At 29.5% G+C, this 10578-nt stretch overlaps 1 long non-coding RNA gene across 1 annotated transcript in view; it reads left to right on the forward strand.

Annotated features, from left to right (window-relative positions):
• Positions 1-8111: 8111 nt before the first annotated feature.
• The window catches only part of LOC106681310 (uncharacterized), an 8056-nt gene continuing 5589 nt past the window's right edge, over positions 8112-10578 (forward strand). The window contains exon 1 of the long non-coding RNA XR_001343231.2: positions 8112-8234. This is a non-coding gene — a long non-coding RNA (uncharacterized lncRNA). The remainder of the gene's footprint in view (positions 8235-10578) is intronic.

Genomic DNA, 10578 nt, shown 5'->3' on the forward strand with positions numbered 1-10578 from the left:
AAAATAATTAAGGATGTAGGATATATAAATCCATCAAGTCAGAAAACGGTGATGTAGAATTGCAATTTATCTAAAAATTAACAAAATAGTTTCATAGAAATATTTTTAAATGAAATACAAATTATCTTATCCTTGGGATGATGTCTCCATAAAATGATTTTATTTAGGCAGAGATTTCTTGGTATAGCATATTCTATTTCCCTTTTAAAAGTAAAATCTGTAGTATATTTATCTGATACATCCCAGATCACTTTTTTTTTGCTTTTACATACGAAGGAGAACTAGCAGTGAACAGGAGATGAGAGATGAGGCGGGACATGTGGCTCGAAGCAATCCATCAGGACGCCTCTACACTAAAATGAATGCTAATATAGTTGGCAAGAGACCATATGGGAGGCCAAACACAAGATGGATAGACAAAATCGACAAAGATGGGGAAAGAGCTGGAAAGGAATGGCCCAAGGAAAAGACTGGTTCTCAGATCTGAAAGGATTGGATTCTAGAGGAATTTGATGGTTTAGTGGAGCCCCAAAGCTCAACCCGTATGTCCAGATAATTCATTGTTTAAATTTTTTTTTTATTGATAAATTCTTCTTGACCGCAGCCCTGACCATATCCTTTATAAAATCAGTAATATTTTTCGATTAATTTTTCTTCTTAATCCAACCTTTCAACCGCACCACAATTAAATAAGCCCACAGCAGAGCCTGATCTAAGATTTTGACCTTGATCAGCACTATTTAAATATTAACAGAATATATAAATAGTAGAATAACAACCAATGCTGCTCAAAGTGGGTTGCTATAAGTGAGCAGACTACTAATCGTACCCAGGATATATATATATATCCAGGATATATATATATATACTGATATAAGTAACTGACAAAGTCAGGATAATTTCTAGATAATTTACAAAATTAGTTACAACACGTTATTATATATATATTCTTTTTATAACTGCATATCATTAAAAAAATACATTATTCTATTTAATATATACCTATGAATGTCCGTGTGTATCGATTAAAACAGAAGGGATCAGGAATCTTGGAGAGATAGGATGTGGATAAAAATGTGAGATTTAAGGGAACATCATTGACTGGAAATAGACTGAAATTTCATATAAGTTGCACAGTCAATGAAGGATTTGTCGAATGGAAAGAAGGTTATTGTTATTCGGGTTTCGGATTTCACCTAAAGGAGTTAGTAAGATACAAGGAGGCCGATGGAATTGAATAATTAAATTGACAGTTACCGAAGAGTTGTGATAACGTTTATATCTATGGATATATCCAAAAAAAATTCATTAATATTTTTAGTTGTATATCTGGTCCACTAGAGACTACATTGTAAACCATTTTACCACACCGTTGCTGAAGTAAGGGGTTCATTTATTTAAGTTACTTTTAATTAAATTGGATTTAATATACGTTATATGGCAAATAATGATAATAATATGTTTATACATAATGTATATATGTGGAAGAACGTTTTTGATGAACACATCCATTTCAAGACAAGTTTAAATGATGAAGAAATTTACGGTAATCCTGAAGATGAAAAAAAAAGCCACGAAAAGTTTATATAAATGAATATGATGAACCCAAATATTAAGAGAAAATTAATAAAAAAATATTATCATAAAAGTTCCCAAGAATGTTTCTAAATTGTACATTGAATGCTTAAAATTTTGTGTTTTAGGAAGAAAAGTTCAAAAGAATCACAATGCCTACACCATAAACCAAATTTAAAACCAAAGATTTCATATTGATTAACACATAGATGTGACCTGCATCACAAAAAAAACCTCACACGACCCGGAATATGAAATGTTCAGTAAAATATACTTCAATAAATCCATTTCCATTTTATTAGCAGGGTACTTTCACTTATCTATGTATAGAATATATAGTTAAGTGAAGCATTGCGATCCTGCAAAATTTTGAATTCGAGTTCGTCCCGGAAATGTTTGGTTTATCATCTAAGCCCAAAATACGAATAGTCTGAGTGTACATATTTAAGACAAGAGTATGCTTGGGATGTTGCAAAAAATGTTTCGATAAAAATGACTAACTGGATGTGCTACTTAATTAAACCGATTTTATACATTTTTTCTACTTTCTTAAAAACGGCTCCAAAGATTTTGATTAAACACAGCATATCTATGTAAAACTAAAAGATCTTTAATTTCAGTTAGGTCTAATCCTAATTGAAATAATTTACGGTGGTTTAAATGCCGAATTTCCAAAAAATATCCTCTAAACAAGTATTAATTTAGTTTATTTTAAATAATTAATCATTTTGCATTGCTAAAAGTAATAAAATATATATAAATATGAACCATAAAAGAATTTGTTAACTAATAAAAGGAGAAAAATAGAAAGAGCAGTTCAGAGACTGGGAGATCAGTGACAGCCGAGCGTGCCCGATCTTTTTCGATTCCAATTTTTGTTAAACTGTTGTATTCACGGCAAGAACAAAGATGAAATTCGTTATTCTTAATAGCATATCAATTTTTATTGATTATATTATATTATAACCCTATAATAGTAATTTTTATTGCAACCGAAAAATAAAAATTTATTGTTTGAAATTTTTGCCTTCCGGGATGGTGGATGAAATTAGTTTGATGCCCGATTCACAAGAGATTTTTTCTATTTAAAGGGTTTTATGAAACGAACATTTTTATTTTTTCGATATGTCACATATTTTTTAATCTATCAACAGTTATAAAATATGTAAGTTACATTACATTCCTTGATTCAAATAAGAGAGAAATAAAATTGAACTCTTTAATCGTCCTGATTATATTTTATATTGTAAAGAATGAGAGTACTTGAAGCATTGTTTGCAAAATGGACAGTATACAAGGACACAATACCGCAAGGCTGATGGGACTTAGGGTTGAGACAATGGCCTTTAGTCCGTACATGAAAATAGCATTGAGGTCATGCCTGTCCCATTGACATCACATTGATACAATTGATCTCAATTTCCTCTATCACAAAGATTCTATTATTCGCAGGTACCTATACACTGTAAGAGGCTCTGTTTGTGTACTAATATATCTATGTATTATGAGTTGTAACAATGGAGAAAATATTTATATCTTCTATATGAAGTGCGCCTTCAACTTAAGGCCAAGGGTTACTTCACATTTGACTGGCTGGTCGTGTATTGTAGAGGACTGTATATATAAATTAATTGCGATGAAAAATAAAACATAATTGATAGAAAAATAATCTTATCCCTGCTTCCTTTTTCTTCTCCGCGTCCCTCTATTTCTCCTCTCCTCGATTGCCGAGGAGCACTCCAGAAATGTCTGCTTACTCATTATTGCGATGATGAATAGGAACAAAAAAATTACTAGTTGCTCAGAGAAAAACGGCTCTCTCATGCTTTTAGTGTCTTCCACTGAGGGTGCTAGAGGAGGTAGGTTTTTACTTCTAGCAACATAGGCCACTAGAATCCAGTGCCAACATTATGAGGGGGGCCTTACAGACTTTCGGTCGACTCGAAACATCTTTAATCTCTTTGCATGTGAATATAATGTTTGTGGTTAGAAAAATCATTCAGATCAGAGTTGTAGCTCAGTATCGTTTGTGTTAAGTTCACAAAGATTGACTAAGGTTCATTGGCATACCTATCATACATGTCTTCTTATAATTAGCCTTTCTTGAATATTATGAAAAATTAGACAAAATATAATTTCTGTATTCGGGGTGCGGTCAAAATAAAACACAAATAAATAAAATATTTAGAAGAGGAAATATTCTAAATTCTTCCACTTCTAAATATTTTCTACTTTTTACTTTTTATTTTTTACCCACTTGTAACGTTTCCTCTTAAAAAACACTTTGTCATCTCTGTAACGTATTTTTTAATTCAGAGTCTTGCCGTTTGTGGCGCAGAACCCACTTGGCGGTAAGATTTCAAGCTAACAGGTTCGTTTTATGTTTTATTCTATTTTATCCGTCTATCTTTATTTTACCCCCCCCCCCCTTCTTTTCTATTCCTTTCTCAATTTTCCTTATCCACGTAACTATTTACGTTCACCATATATTATTATTGTTTTCAATTTTTTTTCTATTCATTTCTTTTGTAAAACTTTACTTATATTTGTCTTCTTTATAACAATTATAAGTCTTATATTATGGTTACATATACTTTCTTTCTCTCAGTTTTATTTTTCTTTCCATATTTTAAGTTTTAAACTATTAATAAACTAATATATTCATATTGCCTTGCATTATATAACTTCTTTTTTATATATAATTTCCTTAATTATATTATTTTACCTACTTGTTCAGTTACCTATTTATACATTTTATTTTCCACTTCTCTCATCACTTTATTTCATTAAATCCATTCTGTACAATTATTTACTTTATGTCATTCTGTTCATATTTCCTTTTTTATTTTCTGTATTCATTGGTTGTTACCTTGTTCTGTTCTTAGCCCTGATGAAGGCTAGAAATTCTGGCCGAAACGTTGGCACGATTAAATAAGTTACTTCAACTTATTTGTGTTTTATTTTGACCGGGCCCCTCAACCATCTTCTCTTCGTATAAGTCATCCACGGTCAACTATCTCTCATGATTATAATTTCTAACAAAAAATCTCTACTACTTAATAATATTATAGTATTGAAAACAAGTTTATTTTAGTTATTAGTTTTACAGTGACATTCATTTTCAGCTAATAAATATCAAATGATCAAGGTAAATCGTTTGGACCACATTTTCTAATAAAAATCTATAATATTATATTCTAATAATAGCAATAAACATTTTTATAACTCTTCTACATTACATATTTTTTAAATATATTTGTAATGTTTTGACCCTAATTTATAGGTCATTTTCAACCAGGTATAATACATCCCAGTCCTATGATTAAAATATATTTTAATGAATACAACTTATGGAAGTACTTGTAATTATTTGATTTTTGTTTTCCTCTCTTATACCCAGCTGTTTGTAAGGACAATTTTTATTGTATTTTTATCTCCAGCAAAAATTATTGATTGTCACTTTTTTATTTACACTAACTTAGTTAAAAACGGTTGTTGGTATAATGCTTTTCCTCAATCATTTTAATTTGTATTTTAATATTATAATATTCATGGATAGATAACAAAAAAACTAAAAATGTTATTTACAATAATTTAACGGTTTGAATCGCCTAGGAACCTCAAGGTGATATGAATTAACCTCGAAATCATGATAACTTCAGTCTCCTGTGTAGGAAATTATTGATAAAGAAATATTTTAATAAATAAATATTTATTTAACGCAGAATGCAAAGTAAAGAGTTCTGTAATTATCTTTAACTTTTTACGAAAAGATCAACAAACTGTACTTCTATCAATGCCTGAGGAAATAAAATAATTCTGTTGATACATTCTACAGCGCCTAGTCCCCCCCCCCTTGATAGCATTTGTCAAAATATTTGCGCTTCATAAGTGCTTACTTTCCTACCCGCAGGATAAATATTTTGAAATTAGTTCAGTACAACTGTTAAGTGTGTAAAGGGTAGATCTTTATTCATATCAAGTCATTTTCATTTCTAGTAAGTAAACTTGTCCCTTTGTGAAATTACTTCGGTTATGATAACAATTTATCTTTAATTATGAGTAGAGACCGGTTTTTTTGTACAGCATAAAACGGAAAAAGGGTGCAATATAAAACTCAAAATGCACCCGTATCCTGCAATAATAATCCTTATTGTTTAATTTATAATATCAGTACGTGGAATGGTTACCTAACCTTATTTGAATAATTTTTTTTTTTTATGATTTATTTATTTTTATTTACAACAGTATAAAATATAAACAACAAGTAAATTTGCTACTAGTGATAAAATTACATGATACAAACATGTGGAGAATCTGCCCTTGGATAGAACTCCAATGTATCACATTAAATTCACTAAATACTCTCTACATTTATGCAAATATAGATAAAAAACTAAACTATTCTGATAAAAAACCTAAAACTTTGACCGTAATTGACGAGAATTCACTAATTGCATTGAACGATTTTATATTTCTATTATGAAGGTTAGAATTCAATTTTTCAACTTTTAAATTTTTTTAAATTTATAGTTTTTGAAAAAATATGCAAGGCAGTATGTACAAAAGTGGACTGCGAATCAAAGTTAAAAAAAATAACACCAAACATTCAATTTAACAAGCTTATTCTTGAGAGAATTTTTCATCTTTAGCCAAAGCCCACTGGTTAATACTATTCCAAGACTATTCTTCACATTTGTTTACGTTTTCTATATTGAATTCCAGCGTTCATATGTTAATCAATACGTTGATTTATCTCAAATTTGTAAATTTTAAATTATAAATTAAATAAGGAAAAAAAATTATTAGTATAAATATATTTACACGTGTATACTACGAGGAATTTAGTTCAAGCAACAAATATTAAAATCTAGCCCAAAAAGAGTAAAACATACAATTTTGTGCAGATAAAAACTCATATCGTGGTAGTATGGAAACACCAAAAAGTGGAATGTAAATTAGTTTATATATAATCTAGTCACTTTTTTGAGACTGATTTTATTGTTTAAATAAAATAATTTGTAATTTATAAGTTAAATCTCATTATTATTTCTCTAAATGTCCAACGTTTCGGCCAACCTTGGCATCAAAAAGGACAATCTTAAATATAACTTTACACCTGACATCTAAAAACTTTTAGCAAGCTATTCTGCGCAAGTCATCAATGAATTAATTTATGAGGACATATGGAGTTGAGCTTTGAGGTTCCACTAAACCTTCAAATTCTTATCGTATTCAAACCTTACAATCCAAAATCCTTCGAAAAATCCTTAATGTTCCTTACTTTGTCACAAATAAGGACATTAATAAATAATTCAAATTTTATCCATTATAGTCTCAAAACCTTTTATTTCTCTTACAAGTCCGACGTTTCGGCCAATCAGGCCATCTTCAGTGACAATCTTAATACAACTTTGAAACTATATAATTTAAAAAACTCTAACTCCATGCAGGCTGTTCTGCCCAGGTCAAAAACATCAACAAGGTTGTGATAAAAGTTTTAAGGAATAGTGTCTGATGATAAATGATTTTGATTTAGTTTTAAGTGAATATTTGACTAATTCGAAATTTATGTTTTTGACCTGGGCAGAATAGCCTGCATGGAGTTAGAGTTTATTAAATTATATAGTTTCAAAGTTGTATTAAGATTGTCCCTGAAGATGGGCAGATTGGTCGAAACGTCGGACTTGTAAGAAAAATAAAAGGTTTTGAGACTATAATGGATAAAATTTGAATTATTTATTTTTAAAAAATTACCAGTCTCAAGAAAATATTAAGATTATAAATAAAGGACATTAATGTTCCATATGTACCCGATCTAGCTCGAACCAGATATCAATCCTTCCATTATTATCTTCCTAACCACCTAAACCAACTAGTTTCTAGCCTTGCTTTCTCTTCCGTTCCTGACAATCCTCCGAGGAGACTGAAAAGAAGATGGCCTCGGGAGACCTTCTAATGTAGAAATATTATTATAGTACTGCCAATAGGTAGTTTCTCTACATGCATGTATCACTCCATTATGATCAACTGAATAAAATACATTCATCACATGCAAATACCATTAAATATAAATTGTTTAAAAAAATTGTTCGATTTGAAGTATAAATTTATTTTTAGGATATAATTTAAGATTTAAGAAGAAAACGTTGGGAATTTAAAGAAGTAATAAAGAGTGTTTTGAGATTTTAATAGGGTACAAATTATTTTATTTAAATTGTAAACGTAATACTATTTGACTGGAACGAAAATCCGTTCTGTAATTATGAACAATGAATTTTCAAGGGACAGCTTTGATATTTATTGAAATATTTTTAAAACATTAAGAAAAAGAAAATTAAAACGCATTCATAACAGTTATAGCCTTTATTAACACGTTTTATAAAGGGAATATTTTATGAGGAGCTTCGCTAAGCCGCCATAAAGATTTTTAATGACGCAATTTATTGAACCGATAACAGAGGAGAAGGTTTTATTTAGCATGAGGTGCAATAAAACCGCTGGCGGTATCAAGATACGAGTGGCAGTGTGTGAATGGAAGCGACAGATGCCGGCGTCTAGGGCCCTCGACTTGGGCATACGTCCAGCTCATCTCTTTGTCTACGCTACCGCGTTTAAGTCTGTCGTTGTAAAACCGTCCGCTCTGGGAACAAATATCAGTGAGTCACCAATGCATAAAATAGTTCCAATTTTTTATTTATGTACTTATTCTTATGCTTGGAGAAGATTCTTCAATAAAAGGCAGCAAGGGTGTTAAGATCTGACTACTTGATGACGATAGGTGGCAATCAAAGTCTAAATTCTATACTTTATATAAACCTGAAGCATTGAGTAAACTGCCTTACAATATGTGGTATGTATTGTTAAAATATGCAGTAAAAAGCCAAAATTTGTCTTAGTAATTATAAGACCAGAAGCCGGCAGACCAAATTTCATTTACTAATTGTAGGAGGATAGTCCGGGTGCCTTTCAATAAAGGTACAAAGGGGTAGACAAAACTTTTTAAAATTTTTGAGGTGAAAAAACTTCCAAGATGAATATAATCTATTCTATATTTTTCATTGCACAACATTTCGGGACGATTGTCCCATACTCATGCACCTTTTCAATCCTAAAATTAAGTTGAAAGAAGACATTTAACCATGAAGTAGATTGGAGGAAGAAAGTCCTGGTGGCGGTCATTAAAGGTATCAAAATAGTAAAAGAAAACTATTAATTGCTAACCGTTTTCTCCCATTTTGCAGGGCTTCTTCAGGGCCCGATAACAATAACAAAACCCAGGGGGTTCTATCTTCCTCCAATCTAAAATTAAGTTAGTCATTCTTATTAACAATTTTTATCTATGCTATATATGTATATTTAAAATTCTTGTAGTCATATTTACCACATATTTTCAATTTCCCTATTGATGTCATGTCATCTATATAATCATAGTTCAAAATTGTTTTACAATAAATTATTTAATTTATTGTCTTTCACTATTAGCGCATTCATCTATCTCTGTAGCACAAACCAATGCTATATTGGACATTACCTCTTTGGACCATATCAACAAGTTTATTATATTTGTTTTATTACCCCCTTATTGATATGTCTAATTTTAATGTATTGTGAAATTTAAAATTAATGTTTCTTTATGAATGAACCATATTAACCATATAATCACATTTCCAAAAAAAAAAAAAATTCCAGAATAGAAAAACTATTTAATGTTAACCAACGTTTCACCCCACTTTGCAAGACTTTGTCAGGGCTAACCCTAATGTAAAAATCCTCATCCTGATCATCAGTCCTAACCTTTTTATATCAGGATTAGCCCTGACGAAGCTGGGCGATTCTTGTAGGATTTTTTAAAAAGTTTTTCAAAATCTTTTTGCTTTATTACTACTATATTAATATATACTATATATTAATATCTCTCGGTAATTTATAAAATAAAAAAAATAAATGTAGGAATGTAACCAAATAAAACTAAAGTTATAATTGACTACAAAAATTGCATTAAATTAAAATAACGTTTTTATTCCAATTTTAAACACATTGTTCATTGTCAACATTATCGCAACACCTCTTTCATAATTTTCTCTTAATACTAATTTTGTAAATGTTATAATTTATCTATTTTTTCTCCTTTCACTAACCGATGATTTTTAAAAACAATATGTATTATAATAAAAACCACATACACTGATGAAAAAAAAGTTTACCGTTCTATTAATAATTGCCCTTTTAGTATACTAGCCGTTTGTAAAAGCCCTAAAATGAAAATATGTAACAAAAAATATTTTTTTTCTAAAATAATAATTTACTTTACTTGTTTAGAGGGGAGCACAAAGAAATAACAAGATGTTTTGTTTTTGTTTCCCCCCCCTTTTTTTTTATAATAATAAATTTTACAAACATATCACAAAAGGAAACAAGTAAAAATTTATTATTTTTTTAAACCAATAAGAATAGGAATTTAACATGTTATATAAAAAATAAAAACGAAAAAATATTTCCTAAAGCTATAAAAAATTAACTACCTGACCCTTAGTTTCAAAATGTTTAATTTTCGATAAGTTGATACATTTCTATTTAAAAACAGTTTTTACATAAACTAAAGCCGGAAAGCATATTTGTATTCTTCCAAAATAAACAGATCATAATGAAGTCACTATGTTATTTTATTTTATTTAGATTGGTTTTATTTTAAAGCCTGTTTTGTCTTTCCTGGCTTTATTTTTTAAATTTATATGGGTAAAACATTTTTTTTTTTAAATTACAATTTTTATCAAACTTTGGCAGTAGCATATAATGAAGAATACATTACTAAACATTAGAGTTAATATATTTTTTATATAATAAAAAATGCGAACTTCACTTGGATAATTAAACAATTACTATACCTTTAATCAAACTGTCTAGTTTTATAGGAAAGCTTTACTCCTTCTGGAGAAACACTATTTACCGACTTGCCAAACCACTTTGACCAATTTATTTTACAAAATAACAAAGATATAT

This window comes from Halyomorpha halys, unplaced genomic scaffold (genome assembly GCF_000696795.3).
Source record: "Halyomorpha halys isolate HHAL.00 unplaced genomic scaffold, Hhal_1.1 Scaffold326.1, whole genome shotgun sequence".
NCBI lineage: Eukaryota > Metazoa > Arthropoda > Insecta > Hemiptera > Pentatomidae > Halyomorpha > Halyomorpha halys.